Here is a 21353-nt window from a genome sequence, read left to right as displayed (position 1 = left end):
AAGGGATAGTGGATGGGGAGATGGGTGGGGGATGGGGTGATTGGTTGACCGGCACTGAGGGAGGCACTTGAAGGGATGTTCACTGGGTGTTACGCTATATGTTGGCAAATTGAACTCCAATGAAATAATATACAAAAAAATTCTAATAAAAAAATAAAGGAATAACACAGTGCTAGCCTAAAAGTATGTAGAATTTTCTATACCAAAGAAATGTATAAGGTTCAATTCATTTTAACATTAATTTGTTAGATCCTCTTTATGTGCCTGGCCCCCAGCTGGGTGGTCTAGGGGATTGAAGAAGATATACTCCTCACCTAAAATCTATAATGTAGAAAACAAAATAAAGACACACAGACAATTGTGGTTTTTTTATTTTTTAAATATCAGTTTTAAAGGTTTATAATAAATAACTAACATGTAAAATTGTAAAATATTTAACACGTATGTTGTGAGGATTTGATATACGTATCCATTGTGAAATGATAAACTATGCTTATCCTATTGTTAAAGGATTAACTATGTTATTTTAACCTAGATATTTCATTAAATGAAGGTAAATGTTCAGAGTTCTTTTGTTTTTCTTGCTTCATCTTTATATTGAAGGGGCTTCAGCTGGAGCCTTGAATTTAAAAGTGTGGTCCCTGGAGCAGCAGCATTCATTTTATGGGGGAATTGGTTACCAGTAAAAGTTCTAGCACCACCCAGCCCTACATTATTCTGAACTTTGGGGGCAGGGTCCAGCAATCTCCGTTTTCACAAGTCCTCCAGGTGAGGTGACACCTGCTGATGTTTGAGCACCACTGAGCAGAGTACTACTCCTGGCCTCTATCCAGCACTCTCTTCAGTGTGACTTTGATTAGTGAGTTGAAGAGGCAGCACTGAGTATGCCCAACTCAACCTGTTCCACTGTTTTGTTGGTTTTCTTTCTTTATCAGAACCAACTTGTCTATAGGATACATACCTACCAACCTGCTCATACACCAGAAAGTCTAATGGAAGTAGGCTCTCTTCCATGTTGGGAGGCAGGGGTTGCTCAGTACTACTTGTGATGAATATGTCTGTCTAGTGATGCAAGATTAGCAAACCAATTAGGCTGCAGATCTAAAGAAGATGGTTTAAACATTTGTCTCTATGTCTTGATTATCAAATGGTTCAATTCATAGGAGGGGGAGATGGAGTTAGTTATTGTGCCTCCACAGCTCCAACAATAGGTTGTAGTGAAAAGTGGGCAGGATGCAGGTTCGGATCACATGCAGTAGAAAGACCTGCATGTCTTTAGTTAAGAGGCTAACAAATAGAAGAATCAGGTGAAATCTTAGAATGCTTTCAGGAAAGGGAACATCAGAAATGATCAGTTGTGATCTCTCATATTACACATAAATAAGCAGAGCATGGAAGGAACTGAGTGGCTTACCCAAGCTCACATTGCTAGTTAGTGGTGGAAACAAGACCAGGATCCAGGACATATGGCTCTCAGCTGTGCACTTTCTGAGCAGATGGACCAAAGTAGACAACAATAGAGAAACTTTAAAATGCAAGAATGCAGATATGGCCAAGTAGAAGAACCAGCCCCGGGGATTTTCAGTGTGGGCAGTGGGATCAAAGTCAAAGTGCTTTTTACTCAGAGGAAAGCTCTGGCTGCAATCCACCTGTGCCTGCTGTGTTGCCCCCTCACACAGCCATGGCTCAGGCTACGCAGCCTGTTCAGTGCTCTGAACACTGCTTCGTATTCCTGTGCTTTTCCTCCTGGTGTTCTCTCTGCCTGCAATCTCTCCCTGCAGCCCATTGGAGAAAATTATCTGTGTTTGGAGAGAGCCAATAAAATGCCAACCTTCAACAAAGTCTTCCCTGATTTTACCAATCAACTCCCACCACTGTGGCAGACACAAATGCTCATCCTCCACTATAAATTCCCAAAACACATTATTTGTGTACTACTTATGGCAACACTTTGTACTTGTTACAGCTATACATCACCCCTTATATTAGAATATAAGTCCCTTAAAGGCAGCAACCCTATTTTACCTTTTATATTTTGGTCTTTTTCCAGTTTCTTTTATATTCAATTGAAGCATAATTAATATACAGTATTGTTATTTTATTTTCAGGTGTACAACATAATCATTAAACAATTCTATACATATTTCAGTGCTCATCAAGATAAGTGTGTTTTTAATTCCTTTATCTATTTCACCCATCCCCCCCTTCTCCCCTTTGGCAACCACCAGTTTATTCCTTGTAATTAAGAGTCTGGGGTTTTTGTTTTTTTTTTTTATCATTTTTCTTTCTTTCTTTCTTTCTTTCTTTCTTTCTTTCTTTCTTTCTTTCTCTCTTTCTTTCTTTTCTTTCTTGTTTTATTCCTTTAAAAAATTTTTATTGGAGCTCAATTTGCCAACATATAGCATAATACCCAGTGCTCATCCCGTCAAGTGCCCCCCTCAGTGTCCATCACCCAGTCACCCCAACCCCCCACCCACCTCCCTTTCCTCTACCCCTTGTTCATTTCCCAGAGTTAGGTGTTTCTCATGTTTTGTCACCCTCACTGATATTTTCACTCATTTTCTCTCTTTTCCCCTATAATCCCTTTCACTAATTTTTATATTCCGCAAATGAATGAGACCATATAATGTTTGTCCTTCTCCAACTGACTTATTTCGCTCAGCATAATACCCCCCAGTTCCATCCACATTGAAGCAAATGGTGGGTATTTGTCGTTTCTAATGGCTGAGTAATATTCCATTGTATACATAGACCACATCTTCTTTATCCATTCATCTTTCCATGGACACTGATGTTCCTTCCACAGTTTGGCTATTGTGGACATTGCTGCTATAAACATCGGGGTGCAGGTGTCCTGGCGTTTCATTGCATCTGTATCTTTGGGGGTAAATCCCCAGCAGTGCAATTGCTGGGTCGTAGGGCAGATCTATTTTTAACTCTTTGAGGAACCTCCACATAGTTTTCCAGAGTGGCTGCACCAGTTCACATTCCCACCAATGTGCAAGAAAGGGGTTCCCCTTTCTCCACATCCTCTCCAACATTTGTGGCTTCCTGTCTTGTTAATTTTCCCCATTCTCACTGGTGTGAGGTGGTATCTCATTGTGGTTTTTATTTGGATTTCTTAAGTGTGCATGTGAATGTTATCATATGGTATTTATGTTTCTTGACTTGTTATTCCACTTAACAATAGAACCTCCGGGGCACCTGGGTGGCTCAGTTAGTTAAGTGTCTTACCTCAGCTCAGGTCATGATCCCAGCATCCTGGGATGGAGACCCACATTGGGCTCCCTGTTTCTCCCTCTCCCTCTGCTGTTCCCCCTGCTGTGCTCTCTGGCTCTCTCCGTCTTTCTCCCTCTGTCAAATAAATAAATAAATAAATAAAATCTTTAAAAATAAACAAAACATACAACCTCTATGTCCATCCATGTTGTTACAAATGGCAAGATTACCTTCGTTTTTTGTTGCTGAATTATATTCCATTATATATATAATATAATATATATCCATTATATATTCCAATATATATTCCATTATATATATATATATTGCATATATATATGTGTATATATATTGCATCTTCTTTATCAATTAAGCTTTACGTGGACTCTTGGGTTTCTTTCATATCCTGCCTATTGTAGATAAAGATAAGAGTGCATATATCTTTTTGAGTTCATGTAAATAAAAACTTTTGCACAGAAAAGGAAACCATCAACAAAACAAAAAGGTGAAATATAAAATGAGTGATGATATTGCAAATAATATATCCAATAAGGGGTTAATATCCAAAATACATAAAGACCTTGCATAACTCATCATTAAAGAAACACAAATAATCCATTAAAAATGGGTAGAAGACCTGAATAAACATTACTCCCAAGAAAACGTACAAGATAGACAACAGACACAAAGAAATATGCTCATCATCACTAATTATCATGGAAATGTAAGTTAAAATTAAATAAGATATCACTTTACACCTGTCACAATAGCTAAAATCAAAGAGACAAGAAATAAAGTGTTGATGAGGATGTGGAGAAAAGGGAGCCCTCATGCACTGTGGGTGGGAATATAAATAGGTGCTGTCACTATGGAAATCAGTATAGATGTTCCTCAAAAAATTAAATATAGATATATCAATATTTCCACACTGGATATTAACCTAAAGAAAACAACATTTTTGTAGCTCTTAAAAAATATATTTATCTGTGTATTTGAGAGAGTGCATGAGTGGGATGAGGTACAGAGGGAGAGGGAGGAAGAACCTTAAGGAACCTGAGATCATGACTCAAGTTTAATTGACAGAGCTACACAGGTACCCCTATAGCTCTTTTTCAAAAAGACTTTAGTTATTTATTAGAGACAGGAGATAGAGAGTAAGCACAAGTAGGGGAAAGAGCAGAAGGACAATCAGACTCCATACTCATGAGTGTGGTGCTTGATATGGGGCTTGATCCCAGGACCCTGAGATCATGACCTGAGCTGAAGTCAGACATTTAACCAGCTGATCCACTCAGGTACCCCCATCTAGCTCTTTTAATAAGAACTTAAAAACTTTCTTAAAGCTAGTGTACCGTAAAGACACAATTGAAAATTAGACAACTTTAAAAGAGAGCGAGCAACGACACATTCTTCACTTCACAATAAATACAAAGTGCTATTAATGTTCCCTTACAAATAACTCATGGGAGGCACAGCTTTCCATGTCCTCAGAAGTACTCCCTATTATTGTGCAGGGGTCCTCACTGCATTCAGGTGTGATGATGTCAAACCAAATATGTACTGGCGCCACTGAATTCAAGGTCTACAGTTCTGGCCATAAGTGAAGTGGGGCTAAGGAACCAGGTGCTGCTGGATCACATAAGCAAGGTAGATAGCAAACCCAATCAGCATCCAGACACCAAATAGGGCCCAGGTGCCAGCTGTCATCTGTACCATAAGATAAACATTGAGAAAGATGCTCAGGAGTGGGAGGAGAGGCAGACCAGGTACCTTGAAGTGAAGGGGAGTGGAGTTCTGTGGCTGTCTCCAGATGACTCCAGTGACTCCAGTGATGAGCACCAGGAGCAGCACAACCACTGTGATCCACACTGGGTCTCCAGAAAGCAGATCTGGCCACCGGGCCAGCACCAGGCAGAGAAGAGTCAGCAGCAGAGCGAGCAGTGAGGAGCAAACATAGACAACCCGACCAGAGAGTGGAGTGGGGGTGGGGCTGCCTGGAAAAAATAGTCCCTGTAGAGTCAGCTTCTCTGCTGCAGGTCTGTTCTCCTCCTGCACCTCTGCCTCATTTTCCTCATTCTCCTCCTGCATCTCTGCTTCATTTTCCTCCTGCACCTGTGCTTCATTTCCCCCATTCCTCCTCTGAGGCTCATACCTGAGGATGAGAACACTAAAAGCCAGCAGGGAGTAAACTAGCAGGGCCCCAACTGACATGAGGTCCAAGAGATTGGCAAATCCAAAGAATAATACCATGATTCCTGCAATAATCCCAAAGATCACAGTGGCCACAATGGGTGTGTATGTGCTGGTTTGCATCCTTGCAAGGACAGGAAAAAAGAGGCCATAATGTGCCATCATGGAGATTAGCTGACGTATGGGAAACATATAATCCAAGAGGCTGACAGAAATACTACAGAAGAATGCAAAAGTTACAACATAGTAGGCAGGGGCCCAGCCAGTATGGAGAAATGCCTCAGGCAAGGTGCTCCCAGGTTGGAGCTGGTAATAAGGCACCATAAGCATAAGTGCTGAAAAGACACCACAGTACACCAAAATGCAGATGAGTAGTGAAATCACAATGAACATAGGAAAGGAATGCTGGAAATTCTGGGCTACTTCAAATCTGGTAACAATAATGCTCAAGCCTGTAAAAGAATAGATACAGGTAGCTGATCCATGGAGTATCCCCTGGAAGCCAAAAGGCATAAATCCTCCAGAGCCCAGAGGTCCCAAGCTAGAAGTGTCATTGAGTCCAGCCATTATGTAGTCTTCTTCTGTGAGCTTCCAGTTGTGCAGGTCCCCTTTCAGGAAGCCATAGATGATGACAAAACCAAGAACCAAGAGGTTCACCAATGTGACCACTTTGGTAACCAGGGAAAGCTGCCTAATGTTCCGAGTCAGCAATCCCATGAGCAACAACACAAGGAACATAAAAAAGAAGCCTAGAACTTCTGCAAAGACCCTGGGAACATGTCGTGAAATTGTCTCCTGCAAGGTCTGAGATATCTTGTTTCCAAAAAGGTTGTCAAGAGCTAAGGTCCAAGCCCAGATCCTAATGGCTATAGCAGTAACATTGTTGAGGATGAGAATCCAGGCAGTGATGAAAGCCCCAAGTTTATCTATGATGACAAAGCTGTGGGGATGTTTGGAGCCAGAGTGGATAATCTGGGGACTAAACTCTGCAAAGTACAGCATAGCCAACATAGAAGATAGGCTGGCCACCAGCAAGCAGATCACAATGGATGGTCCTGCTTTATCTCTAGCCACCTCACCAGCCAAGATATACACACCTACACCCACTGTGCGGCCCACACCCAGGCCTACTAAATCCAGAGTGCTCAGGCTCCTGGCAGGGGCAGGTTCAGCCACAGGTTGCTCCAGTGGATGTCTATGTCTCAGGTTTTTACCAAATCTGTGAAGTGCTTGATGCAGCATTCTAGCTAGAATTGAAGAAAATTCTGGAATCAAAGAGCTGTAGCAAGTCCAGGGAGCTGTAAGTCTCAGATCAGGTCCAGGGAGCTGAGTTAAGTTGAGTTGGGTTGGGTCGAGGATGCCTTGATCGGTTGCTCAGGCTTCAAAGCTACTGCTTCATATTTCTTCTGGTATGTGTTCTCCCTCCATAATGCCTAAGACATGGTAAACAATAAATATTTACTGAACCGATTATTTAACCCACCAACCAAAACTCAAAAATCACATATCACCTGCTACAGCCCAAATATTACAGAAACTTACACCAAAGGACATCATAGAAAGATCAACCCTGCTTTCCCCCTCCAGAAAAAATACAAAATACCTCCCAACATCCTCTTTTTTTACACACCACAAAACAAAATCCCATTTTTTTCACATAACTCACATAGCTTCATCTACTAATTAGGTGGGAAGACACAAGAGGGCATGAATGTATTGTCCAATAATTCACACACAGGATGTGTGTGCAGTGCTTAAGCATGAGTTATGATGCATTAATTCATGGACTAGTGGACCTCATTGCAATTACAGACCGATTCATTTTTTAAATATCACCTGAGGTTAAATACAAATATTGGTCCTCCAGCCTTAAAACCCTTAGACTCTATGTTAGTTAGCCAAGGCCAGGAAGCAATTTGGCCCCCTTTCTCCTCATCCTGCCTCATCCATTCAGCTGTACTGATGGCCACACATATACAGACCACCCCTTCCCTTTACCCACCTAGGCCCACAGGGGTGCTGTGAACAGAGAGGAGGAGGACGAAAGGGGCAGGGCCTTCATAACCATCTGCAAGAAGGAGAGGACCAGGCTGCCTGGAAAGGAAACCCTGGAGATGTGGGGGCAGAAACCACCCCAGGGTTCAAGACTGAGAAGGGAGAGGAGCCAGGAAGATGGTTTTGTGAATTCTGACATTCAATACATCTCACCAAAAGCACCCAAACAAAATTCACTATACTTTTTATGTGCATTGTTATGAGAACGTGGTGGGAAGGGTGAAAAGAAGTAAGTCACCTCAGGAGTGGCTCACAACCAAAGCAATTCATTCTGTCTCCTCTGTCTCTGGCTCCAGGAGAGAAGGTGAGCTCACTTCTGCAGTCTCCTCACTGGCCACACTGGGCTCTACATACCCAGCACCATCTGGGATGTCAGCTGCCAGGGGACTGAAGACCCTGCCCTGCTCTGTGAGCTTGTATTAAAACATTCACTAGTAACTGTCTATTAAATTTTCACAAGGAGCTTTTTTAACTCCCACAAACCATAGTCTGACTACATTAAATATAATTTCTTAATGAACAAACTCCTCGTGTGGTTCCTCTTTCCCCCTACCGCACTGCTGCTTTATAAATGGTTGCCTCCTCAAGGTTGAAAATTCACAATAATGCCCCAGAAATGAATAGTGGAGATCAGAAAAAGCAAAGTCATGCAGCCCCCACTCTCCTCCCGACTCAGGCTTCGGGTTTGAGAGAACTTTAGGAAATGCTGTCAGAGGCTTTTAAAGACCGAAAAGATCAAATCAAAATCGAAAGATCTTCTCTATAAATTATGAAATGGAACCTTTGGGTTATGGGTCAGCCCTTCTGTCTACAAATCTATCTATCTTCCCTTTTGCTACTCACCAATTCCAATATAATAATTTACCAACAAGCACACCAGAGAGATAAGGAGGCTCAATTATTACCTCAGGGAACCTTTTAACACTATAAGTGTGCTTATTCTTCTGTGCTTATTCTTCTAACCTCATCCTCTGCCCAGTTCCTACTTCAGCTGAGAAATTCCACACTCACCCTATCACCTCCATCAGACTGTGAGTTAGGTGCTCATCAAATATTTGCTGAACAAATATACAAACCAAGATAAGAAACCTAATAGAGTACATAATCCAGAATTCCTGTATACTTGACTGTGAGATACATAGTATATTATAAACCTGGCTCAGGTAAATATATAAACAGTATTACCTTCCTTACAGAAGGAAATAGAAATGAAAAGTGTGGAGAAAACTCCAACTGTGATAAAACCCTGACTGCCAATCATTCATGCAGGTAAAAGCTGCAAATAAGTGATAATTGTTTGCCTTTGAGGACATTTGCTTTAAAAATATCATGCTGCCTTGGAGTATAGGATATTAACCACCCCACCCAGTTAGAGAATCCCTACTTTTTTAGAAGGTATCATAGTCAGACCTTACAATCTAGGGAAGATGTCCTAAGGCAAAGGTTCTCAGGTTGTGGGAGACAGTGGACAGAAGACACCTGGGGAGCATTTTCAAACTTCAGATCCTCTCCCTCTGGCCCTTCCTGGTGATTATATGAATGTGTAATTTGCTTAATCTCTTAAGCCTCAGTCTCCTCACCCATTAGGAACCTTACCTGTCCTTCACTAGATCAAATGAGAATTCAATAAGAAGATATAAACAATCATGCGCCACTGGTAGGAGTGTTACTTGGGGGCCATCCTTAAGCACAATCATAGTAGAATTCAGAAGGCATACGCAATTGGACATAGAGTTGTTGAATGAGTGAATGAATCAAATATACATACAGAGCACAGACTGGAAGAGCATTTGTTAAATGCATTTGAAAAGCAAGTGCCTTCAATGAGGAGGGGAAATGAGAATAGAGATAAAGATGAAAAAGGAAAACAAAATGAACTGAAAAGGGGCCTGACAGGAAGTGATGGTGCGAACACACCATGACTGAGGGAGGCACTGACCTCACTCTGTGCACTGCAGGTTTCACACAGGAATTTCAGGAGAAAATGTTGTGAGAGGACCTGGTACAGAGCCTGATAAAAAGCAAACACTCAGGAGATTTACTATGAAGGAGAACTGGAATCCTGTGATTGTCAGGATATGGAGAATACAAAGAAGGAATATTTGCTAGAATAAGGGTGAAGATAGAGAAGATGGTGCACCCCTCCTACAAGTTCCCTCTGAATCCATTTCTCTTTTTCCAATTCCTCTTTCTTCTTCAGCTCCTTCAATTGTCCTGGAGGCTCCTGTAGTTGGCACTAAGGATTCTTGTCTCAAGTTTCTTTCTCTGGGGAATCATCCCCAGCCACATAACAATCAACAAAGACACAACAGTGGTTCTTCACATTTGTTGAATCGCAGACTCCTCTGAGGTTGGAAACCTCAAAAATTAAAAAAAAAAATGAGTGGGAAATATCAGAAAGGGAGATAGAACATGAGAGACTCCTAACTCTGGGAAACGAACGAGGAGTGGTAGAAAGGGAGATGGGCTGGGGTGGGGGTAACTGGGTGACAGGCACTGAGGGGGGCACTTGATGGGATGAGCACTGGGTGTTATGCTATATGTTGGCAAATTGAACTCCAATAAAAAATAAATAAATAAATAATAAATAAAAATAAAAAAGTCATCCTGAAGTCCATCCATGGACCCTGAGCAGGAATTTCTGAGGAGGACCATCTGAATGGCAAGACTGCAGAGGTCTAATGCTTTTGATAATTTGTTTCCCTCAAGTGTGTTGTTCAGGGTGGTCCTTGCGCTCTTCCTACTTTTACTGAAGATGAGAGCCAGTGGCCCTACAGATAATGTATGAAGATATAAATGAAACAACCCAAAGTATTAAACACCTGAGAATAAAATTATCATATTTAAGACTCCAACAGAAGCAAGCAGAACAAACAAATGAACACCCAAACTTACAGAAGAGAAAGCAAACCCAAGATTGGGTATCCTGAGACAGCCTACTATAAATCCAGCTTGTAACAACACGGAGAAACATCATCCTCAAACACCATGTGCAGAAATGCCCTTTCTCTGTGCAATAACTTTGATTATTCCAATGCTTTCTATTCTGTCCAAAATCTGACCCAGCTGTCAGGGCCCTGCCCTTATTCTCCCTCTACCCTCAGGCCTATCACCTCCTTCCTAACTCAGCTCCTCTTATCCTGGCTTACCCTTCCTGGGATGATCCTGTGGCCTGGGTAAGTTATCTGCTGTGCCAATGATGCAAACTTTCTTCCCATTCCCACCAGCACTAGAGTCTGTCCTGATGTTCAACTGAAACTAACTTTCCCTTTCTGTCTGCTGGTGTCCTTAAATTCCTTTACAGTCTAAAAGCTTCCAGAGGGCAGGGCCAGGTTCCATATTCGTTCCCCTTCTTCTGATCTCTACACTCCTGGCCCCAACCCTCAGTACCATGGACAAAGATCTGTTCATCATTGTAGCAAGCAACCAGAAGAGGCATTTAGGAGAGAGGTAATGAATATATAGATTTATTGATTGACTACTATATCTTGAGATTACTCAAAAGTTTTTGATTTTTGTTTTTCTTGAAAGAGAGAAAGGGCCAAACAGAGATGTAAATAGGAAACAACAATGTTCAATCACCTATTTCAAGTGCATTTCCTTTTTTTTTTTTTTTTTTTTTTTTTTGAGGGCATTTCCTAATGAGTCCTGGGTCTGTGAATCTCAGTTTAAATAGGAAGAGTCTTTCCAAAGGAGGTGTTGCCACAGGGGAAGTGCTTGAGGAAATGCAGAGTGGTGCCAGAGAACAGGAAGCCAGGTTGTATGAATTTCATAATGCCTCTGATTCCCACTTGCCTTCTTTCTCCCTGTGCTTCTGTCAGTCTCTGAGTCCCCTTGAAACTCCACAACAAAACTTCTGATCCAGGTACCCAAGAAGAACTACTGTCAAATCCAACAATCCACCCATGAAATTGCAAGCTGTCTTGCTTTTCCAGCCAGACACATCCACTCTCCTCTGTCCTGGAGGTCATTATGTTCATTCCTCTATCTTGAGAAAGATACTTCCCTCACTCTAGACTTTCCCTTTTCAACACATTTTTCCAAGGCAGTAAGTTCCACTGGTTCCTGTGGTTGGGTGTTAACACTCCTGCCAGCCAGGAAGTTGGCCTTGTGGCTTCTCCTGAATAGCTTCAAAGATAGTGTGGATACCAGTTGCTTTGCTATAAGTTTGAGAAGGAGTTGAGAGCAAAGCTAATGAGGCTGTTACACAATTATTTTCAAGTTCTCAAAGTTTCAGAGAAGTGTACTATAAACATAATGTCCCCAGATATTAGAGCAATCCCTCTGTATCCAAGCACAATTCCCTCCTGATACCAAAGTTTATAGATACTCTCATCCTCCTTAAATTTCCAGATAACAAAGCTCCAGAGCCAATCAAACCAGTGACTCCCAAACAAAACAAGTATAAAACCTTTCAGGTAGATGAGCTTCTCCAGATTTTCTGAAGTCCTAATTCAAACAGCCCTGCAACTCTGGTAGGGGTCAGTCAGGATTAGAGGCTTTGAGTTCAGGGCAAGCACTTGAAATATAGTAAGTGTGTAACCACCCTTCCAACATGAAAAACGTTTGGAATACATACAAAAGATAAACAAAACAAAGCTACCATGAACACTGGGGCCCAGTCTCATATCCAAGGATAGAAGAAATCAAGTCACAAAATCAAATGAAAAACGGAATCTTCCCATTTTCTCCTTCTCTTTGTGCCTTCTCTAGAAATCTCTGTCCAGGAGTCTGTGGCCCTTCATTTATTCATTCAACTAATAGACCGGTCTCCATTTATTCAGCACTGTGGCTAAAGCAAAAACACAAATACTCCTCCACTTGACTTGCTTACATTATTGCAGTAGAAAGCAAATTATAAATAAGTAATAAGAATATATATTGCATTAGATTTGCAATCAGCACTGCAGAGAAAAAGAAATATAAGAAAAGACTAGGAGGTGCTCAGAGTGGGTGCTGTGACTTTAAAACAGGTGGTCCAATCCAGCCTCACCTTCACACTGTTGTGCAAACATTACCAACATCCATCTCCAGAACTTGTTCATCTTTCTTAGCTGGAACTCTGTACCCAACACAGAGTAGCTCCCCATTCTTCCCTCCCTGCAGCCCCTGGCAGCCAGCATTCCACTTTATGTTTCCGAATCTGACTACTCCAGGTACCTCATATAACTGGCAGTCCAAGCCCAAACTTCTTCCTCTGTGGCTCTGTCTCAGTTTTCTTGGCAAGTCTATAAACACAAGAAATCACTTACTGATAGGCTTTTTTCTGCCTCAGAGGAGCAAGACCCGAGAAGAAAGTGCAAGCCAAACCCAGGGAGAAGTAAGGAGTTTGTCCAAGCCAAGCTAAGTCTTGGAGTAGTGCTTAGCTGGGCCCTTAGGGAGTTGAGGCCTGGGGAGGCGGAGTCTTAAGGGGTGGGGCCTCAGAGAGTCAGGCCTTCTGGAGGAAGGGGCCTTGGAAGAATGTGCAAATAGGAAGGAGGTGGCTTAGCTAGAATTGAGGAAAGCTGTGGATAGTCAATGAGACACCAGTGGGGCCATGCCTGCCTGAGGATGTGGGCTAAAGATGAAATGGGACTTTTCTGGATATTTTGTTGGCAAGATTTGAACTTAGAAGGAAGAAGCAAGCTCTCCAGGGTCCTGGGTATGGAGGAGGTCCTGGCTGGCAGGAGGAGAGTGTGGGGAACCAGGTGGAACCCAGCCTGTGTGATATGGAGGCCAGTCCCAGATCCAACTGAAGAGCCCACTCAGCAGTCCTGAAACAAGCACAGAAGCAGCCCCTCCCCCAGCTGCCTCTCTCAGAATCTCCTACAGGTTCCTCTACCAGCACCATTCATCCCAGCCCCTCACCCTGGTTTCCTATCACTCCAGAAATAAAACTAAAAGGGGACTTTCTTCAGCTTCACCACAAGTGATTACCTGAGACAGGCACTCAGCATATTCTGACTGAATGTATATTGAGCATCATGCTTGAGGAAGTAAAGATACAGTCCTTGCCTATAGATCTCCCTGCTCTAGACATTCACAACTTGGACTTCCAAGACTCTGAAACAGTGATAAAGGAAGGGGGTCCTCCTTCCCTGAATGTTAATCTGCAAACAGAGGCAGACTTGTCAGAGATGGAGAAGGTGGGGTCTACTTGGACACCCAGGGCTGAATACACACATAATGGTCTCACAAGCCATGGGTGTCAAGGAAAGAGCAATCATTGCCTCTACTTGATAATGAGGAGATGCCTCTAATCACTCAATTACCTGCCCTAAGGACAGAGGTGGAGGTGGAGGGAGGGAAAGAAAGGTAGCAGCAGGTCCCTTGAGGGACAGAGTCTGAACTAATGATATGAACACAGAACCTTGAACTTGCAGCAAAAAAAAACTGCCCCAGATCTCAGGAAGAACTTCTATCTGAGGAAAACCTACAAATCCCACTGGCCAGCCCTAACACATTTGCAGGGGGCAAGGAGCAGGGATCCTGATTGAGCACCTCCTGTGTTCCAGGCACTGGGCTGGGAAAGGAGGGAGAGGCCCAGCCTAGATCACAGAGCCAGGATTCCCAGAGGCAAAGGAGCCTGACAGGATTGGCAGGAGGGCTGGGATGACAGGACAGTAGGGGAGGGGCAGCTGGGTCTGTGATCTGTGCCTGTTCCCAGGGTCCTAGGCGGTCTTCCCTGCCTCAAGCTTGGATTGTCCCAGATGTGCCTCTGCTTGAGGGAAAGAAGGGCAAGTGCAGGGGAGGGTCTGTGTATCCTGCATCTGATCCCCAGAGCAATCCTCTCCCCTTCTCCCTGTGCTACTCACTGCCTGCTTGGGAGAGGGCGGGAGGCTGGGGACAGGCCAGGGCCTCCCATCACAGGATAATTAAGAGAACTCATTCAAGGACCCTCCTTCTCCTCCTCCCACAGGCCAGCACGGGTGCTCTGATGTTGCCTCCGCAGTCACACCCCACCCCCCAATGGGCCCAATCCCTCCAGGTGGAGAACATACCATGTTATATGTGTGGCAAGATGCTGAGGGCAGCTTACATTTTAGGCCACATGAAGGTTCCTTTCCTGGGCCCTCATCATGTCTGCGAATGCAACAACAAAGATACATTTGAGGACTCTCCTAGGGCAGCAGGGGCAGTGGCAGTGACAGTGTCAATGACACCCACCCCCCAGCTGTGGGCTCCCTGTCAGGGAAGAGGGGATGCCCCAGGAGCTCTCAGGCACTCCCCTCACAGCCCTGCTGAGCTTCACCTTGGTGTCAGGGAGAGTGGAAGAGGGAGGAAAGTCCCTTGAGACCCTCTCCTTTTCTACTCACTTCCCACCGTCTCCTCACTACTTCCCACCAACCAAGGAGCCTCCAGAAGAAAAGGAAGAGGACATGTTTTTTAGGGGAATTCTCTGGGTTTTCACAATTTCTTTCTCCTGCTCTTCACTACTCTCTCTCAGACCTACTGCACACACCTGTCCCCCTGGTTGTGCTGAGGCCTTCTGGACACTGGGTAGGGGTGAAGAGGACAGGAGCAGCCACTGCCCTCACCCCTCTCATCTTTGGATCCCTGCCCTGCCCTTCCAGGGATCTGGGAGGCTTCTCCTGAATGGTCCTTGCTCCCTCCTTCCTCACTCCTCCCAACTACTGTCTACTGTCCCTCCCTGGAGAAGTGGTGCTTTAGTTTTCCAGGGAGAGGGAGGAGAGGACAGAGGGTAACCCAAGCGGGGGAAAAGGTAATATTAGAAAAGGGGCAGAAGCAGGGAAGGCACCAATAGTACCTGTAACAGGTGGGGTGTTTGGACTCAGATCCTGCACATCCTCCAACCTGAGAATTTGTCAGAATAAAACAAGTCAAGGAGAGCAAAATAAGGAGCCCCTAGGGTCAGAAGCAGGACAGAGATGGAATCCTAGGGTGCCATTATGAAAGTGGGATTCGGGGACAGCAGGTGCTTCCTGAAAGTAGGGAGAAGCAGCCACAGTGCCCCCATCCCTCTTCCAATCCAGATTCAGTCCTGGTGTGTTTTTTTTTTTTCTCATCCATACCCCATGAGAGATGGTGGCCCTGGCCATGTCATCCTGCTCCTCTGTCTCCTGCATGTTATAAAACCTGCAAACCTCCTTTCAGGTAGACCACATTACAATGAATTTAAAAAGAAAAAATAAAGGAAAAGAACTGCACAGGGCTGGAGAGATGCAGCAGATGCAGAGTTGGGATCATAGCTCTCTTGGAGGAGGGGCACATATATGGGGGGACCTGGAAGGTGGAGCCCACTCAGGTGATGCCACAGGAAGTATCTGAACCTTGAGAGAGGAGAAGAGAGGAGGAGGCAGGGGTGTGGGCCAGAGACAGGGAGAGAGGCTGAGAGACGGAGATGAGAGAAGCTGAGAAAGCCCTGGAAGGGAGGGCAGAGAGGGACCAGGAATGGGGGAGGCAGCACAAGAGACAGCCAGCAGGACATGCAGGGGGAGACACTGACAGGCTCCCAGGGTGAGACTCACACAGATGTGAGGGGAAGAGAGACCCCCAGACCCTGAGGGAGGGACACAGGCAAGGAGACAGCCAGAATGAGGAGCTGAGGGCAGACCCAGTCCTGGGAAATCTCAGACCACAGACTATCTTGAGTCAGACAGACAGGCCCTGAGACAGACAGATGTGCTGCAAGAGGTGAAGGTGAAGGAGGCCAATATGGAAGGAAGAAGCCAGGGCTGCAGGGAGGAGGTGGGGAGCAGACAGGGAGAGAGAAGGAGGCAGGTGTGCAGTAGGATGGGGAGCCAGGCCAGGGAGGGGGGCTGCAGCCTCTGCCTGTCTCCTGGCTCCTGCTAAATCCGGGCCCCTCTCAGGACCTGCTGCTGGATGGGCCCAGAGAGCTGACAGGGCCAGGCTGCTGCCAGGGCTGCCCCACGCTCCCTCCTGTGCCCACCTGGGGGTCCCTGGGGCCCTATGTGGGTATGGACACAGCCTCCCCTGCCCTCCCCACCACGATGCTGTCATCAAAGGAGGCCTGAGCTCAGCCCTAATCTCATACAGCCTGGCACACCCAGGGCTGGGGAGTGGGAGCCAAGGAGAAAGAGAAACTGAGGCTGGCAGGGGAGACTGACCAGCTCTGGAGAAGATCCTGGGACAGCCTCGTTAGGGATGCCATGGAGGAGAGGGAGGGAAGGGAAGCCCTGCGGCTGTGTCTACATTCAGAGCTAAAGTGGTACCAAGCACAGTATGAGCAAAATAACATACTAGTGACTGTCCATTAATTTTGGGTCAGCAGTGTAGACACCTACTGGGCAGTCAGATTCATGCCATCAAGCAGTTTCTCAATAAAGAACCCCCAGAAACAAACATGAAACCCACAAAAGGAGAAACTGAAGCAGAGAATGGAGACCTAGAGGCCAGTGTACATACCGGAATCTTGAGATTTTTTGGGTAGATTTTTAAATTGGAGTTTGATTTGCCAACATATAGTATAACACCCAGTGCTCATCCCATCAAATGCCCCCCCTCAGTGCCCGTCACTCAGTCACCTCAACCCCCTGCCCACCTCCCTTTCCACTACCCCTTGTTTGTTTCCCAGAGTTAGGAGTCTCTCATGTTCTATCTCCCTCACTGATATTTCTCACTCATTTTCTCTCCTTTCCCCTATAATCCCTTTCACTATTTTTTATATTCCATTGTATATATAGACCACATCTTCTTTATTGGAGTTTGATTTGCCAACATATAGTATAACACCCAGTGCTCATCCCATCAAGTGCCCTCCTCAGTGCCTGTCACCCAGTCACCTCAACTCCCTGCCCACCTCCCTTTTCACTACCCCTTGTTTGTTTTCCAGAGTTAGGAGTTTCCCATGTTCTTTCTCCCTCACTGATATATTTTTTGATATATTTTTTATATTCCCCATATGAATGAGACAGTATAATAATCGTCCTTCTATTGACTTACTTCACTCAGCATAATACCCTCCTTCCAACCACGTTGAAGCAAATGGTGGGTATTTGTCATTTCTAATGGCTGAGTAATATTCCATTGTATACATAGACCACATCTTCTTTATCCATTCATGTTTCCATGGACACCGAGGCTCCTTCCACAGTTTGGCTATTGTGGACATTGCTGCTAGAAACATCGGGGTGCAGGTGTCCCAGCGTTTCACTGCATCTGTATCTTTGGGGTAAATCCCCAGCAGTGCCATTGCTGGGTCGTAGGGTAGCTCTTTTTTTAAAAAACTCTTTGAGGAATCTCCACACTGGTTCCCAGAGTGGCTGCACCAGTTCACATTCCCACCAACAGTGCAAGAGGGTTCCTCTTTCTCCACATCCTCTCCAACATTTGTTGTTTCCTGTCTTGTTAATTTTCCCCATTCTCACTGGTGTGAGGTGGTATTTCATTGTGGTTTTGATTTGTATTTCCCTGATGGCAAGTGATGCAGAGCATTTCCTCAGTGCTTGTTGGCCATGTCTATGTCTTCCTCTGTGAGATTTCTCTTCATGTCTTTTGCCCATTTCATGATTGGATTGTTTGTTTCTTTGCTGGTGAGTTTAATAAGTTCTTCATAGATCTTGGACACTAGCCCTTTATCTGATATGTCATTTGCAAATATCTTCTCCCATTCTGTAGTTGTCTTTCAGTTTTGTTGACTGTTTCTTTGCTGTGCAGAAGCTTTTTATCATGATGAAGTCCCAATAATTCATTTTTGCTTTTGTTTCCCTTGCCTTCATAGATGTCTCTTGCAAGAAGTTGCTGTGGCAAGTTCAAAAAGGGTGTTGCCTGTGTTCTCCTCTAGGATTTTGATGGATTTTTGTCTCACATTTAGATCTTTCATCCACTTTGAGTTTATCTTTGTGTGTGGCATAAGAGAATGGTCTAGTTTCATTCTTGTGAACGTGGCTGTCCAATTTTCCCAGCACCATTTATTGATGAGACCGTCATTTTTCCATTTTAACAGACTAGGGATGAAGCAACCAGCCAAGTGTGTGAGGACCTAAGACAGCATGGCAAGCTGGCCCCGGCCTCTTCCTCTAGGCCTTCTTGGGTCTCTCCAGAGCAGCTCCCCCAGGTCCTCTCAGGGCCAGGGGAGAGCCTGAGAACATGAACTCAAGCAACCTAAAGGAGATTTGTTCTCCTGACCCCCTGCTCTGTCAGCCACATGTGAAGGTCCCAGAGCCAGATGTGTGGTTACAGCTAGAGCCGGAGGAGTCTCTGTAACATCAGGGAGGACAGTAGAGAGGGAACCTTCCAGAGAAGTTCTGCAGAGAAGACAAGTTTCAAAATCGACCAGGTCCATCCCAGTCCTCTGGATACTTAGAAGTGTAATAAAGTTCAAAAAGTCCAGGGTTTACAAGTAATTAAACCCGGGAGCTGGTAATTACATTTCTTCTCCAAGTTCTGCCCACAACTCTCCTCAGCCCCCAGGGACACATATCTTTTATGAAACACATTGAACCATATCCTGGTCTTTAGAGACTGCGTCCACTTGACAAATGAACTTAATTTTAGCAATAAAATTTAGAAGATATTTTGAAAATGATTTCCTTAGGGCTATGTTTGGTAAATGTTTGAACCAAATAAAGACACAAGCGCACACATTTATCACACCCAAACAGGAAAGGAATGCTCTCTCTTGACTGTTCTTTCTTTGCTTCTGGAATGGACCTCCAGATGATATGTCCCACATCCTGGAACAAAATGTAGCCCCACTAAACATTAGGAAATGGATTGCCACTTAACTCTGAGCTCCAGAAGGGATATGACTTTTCCTCTCCCCTAGTCATGGAAAGCATTCTGGGTAAGGATGACACAGCCTGGAGGGAGGAGCCAAACTGGCAGACGCCAACTTCCTGTGCTGTCCCTCAAGGTCTCTCTCTCTCTGGGGGGATCTCCACCTCGCTGTATCTCTCTGTGTCCATTCTTTGTGTTTTGTTTTTGTTTTTTTTTTTGTATATCTTTTTACTGGAGTTAGATTTGCCAACATATAGGATAACACACAGTGCTCATCTCATCAAGTGCCTTCCTCAGTGTCCATCACCCAGTCACCACATCCCCCACCCACTTCCCCTTATGTTACCCCTTGTTTGTTTCCTAGAGTTAGCAGTCTCTCATGTTCTTTCTCCCTTACTGATATTTCCCACTCATTTTCTCTCCTTTCCCTATAATCCCTTTCACGATTTTTTATATTCCCAGAATGAAGGAGACCATATAATGATTGTACTTCTCCATTGACATACTTCACTCAGCATAATACCCTCCAGTTCCATCCACGTTGAAGCAAATGGTGGGTATTTGTCGTTTCTAATGGCTGAGTAATATTCCATTGTATACATAAACCACATCTTCTTTATCCATTCATCTTTCCATGGACACTGAGGCTCCTTGCACAGTTTGACTATTGTGGACATTGCTGCTTTAAACATTGGGGTGCAGGTGTCCCAGCATTTCACTGCATCAGTATCTTTGGGATAAATCCCTAGCAGTGCCATTGCTCAGTCATAGGGTAGCTCTTTTTTTTTTTTTTTTTTTGAATTCTTTGAGGAATCTCCACACTGGTTCCCAGAATGGCTGCACCAGTTCACATTCCCACCAGCAGTGCAAGAGGGCTCCCTTTTCTCCACATCCTCTCCAACATTTGTGCTTTCCTGCTTTGTTAATTTTCCCCATTCTCACTGGTGTGAGGTGGTGGCTCATTGTGGTTTTGATTTGTATTCCCCTGATGGCAAGTGATGCGGAGCATTTTCTCATGTGCTTGTTGGCCATATATTTGTCGTCTTTGGTGAAATTTCTGTTCTTGTCTTTTGCTTATTCCATGATTAGATTTTTTTTTTTTCTGTTGAGTTTAATAAGTTATTCATAGATCTTGGAAACTAGCCCTTTATCTGATAGGTCATTTGCAAATATCTTCTCCCATTCTGTAGGTTGTCTTTGAGTTTTGTTGACTGTATCTTTTGCTTTGCAAAAGTTTATTATCTTGATGAAGTCCCAATAGTTCATTTTTGCTTTTGTTTCCCTTGCCTACATAGATGTATCTTGCAAGAAGTTGCTGTGGTCAATTCTAAAATGGTGTTGCTTGTGTTCTCTAAGATTTTGATGGATTCTTGTCTCACATTTAGATATTTCATCAATTTTGAGTTTGCCTTTGTGTATGGTGTAAGAGAATGGTCCAGTTTCATTCGTCTGCATGTGGCTGTCCAATTTTCCCAGCACCATTTATTGAAGAGACTGTCCTTTTTCCAGTGGATAGTCTTTCTTGCTTTGTCGAATATTAGTTGACCATAGAGTTGAGGGCCCTTTTCTGGGTTCTCTATTCTGTTATGTTTATCTATGTATCTGTTTTTGTGCCAGTACCACACTATATTGATGATCATGGTTTTGTAGTACAACTTGAAATCCGTTATTGTGATGCCCCAGTTCTGATTTTCTTTTCCAATATTACTCTGGCTATTCAGGGTCTTTTGTAATTCTACACAAATCTAAAGATTATGTGTTCCAACTCTGTGAAGGAAGTCTGTGGTATTTTGATAGGGATTGCGTTGAATGTGTAAATTGCCCTGGGCAGCATGGACATTTTCACAATGTTAATTCTTCTAACCCATGAGCATGGAGTATTTTTTCCATCTTATTGTATCTTCTTCAAATTCTTTCAGAAGTGTTCTGTAGTTTTTAGGGTATAGATCCTTTATCTCTTTGGTTTTTATTCCTAGGTATCTTATTTTTATTTTTATTTAATTAATTTAGTTTTTATTGGTGTTCAATTTGCCAACATATAGAATAGCACCCAGTGCTCATCCCATCAATTGCCCCCGTCAGTGCCTGTTGCCCAGTCACCCCCACCCCCCACCCACCTCCCTTTCCACCACCCCTTGTTCATTTCGCAGAGTTAGGAGTCTCTCTCGTTCTGTCTCCCTTTCTGATATTTCCTTTTTTTTTTTAATTTT

At 44.0% G+C, this 21353-nt stretch overlaps 1 pseudogene across 1 annotated transcript; it reads right to left on the bottom strand.

Annotated features, from left to right (window-relative positions):
* Nucleotides 1-368: 368 nt before the first annotated feature.
* LOC144297110 (cationic amino acid transporter 3 pseudogene) lies at nucleotides 369-12812 on the bottom strand (annotated as a pseudogene). The gene is made up of 3 exons (XR_013364174.1): nucleotides 12717-12812; nucleotides 9614-9823; nucleotides 369-6842 (listed from the first exon to the last, which is right to left on the bottom strand). The product of XR_013364174.1 is annotated as a cationic amino acid transporter 3 pseudogene (transcript).
* Nucleotides 12813-21353: the final 8541 nt, after the last annotated feature.

The sequence above is a fragment of the Canis aureus genome, chromosome 25 (assembly GCF_053574225.1).
Source record: "Canis aureus isolate CA01 chromosome 25, VMU_Caureus_v.1.0, whole genome shotgun sequence".
Lineage (NCBI taxonomy): Eukaryota > Metazoa > Chordata > Mammalia > Carnivora > Canidae > Canis > Canis aureus.
Note: the sequence above shows the minus strand (reverse complement) of the source record. Positions and strands in the feature narration are given on the sequence as shown.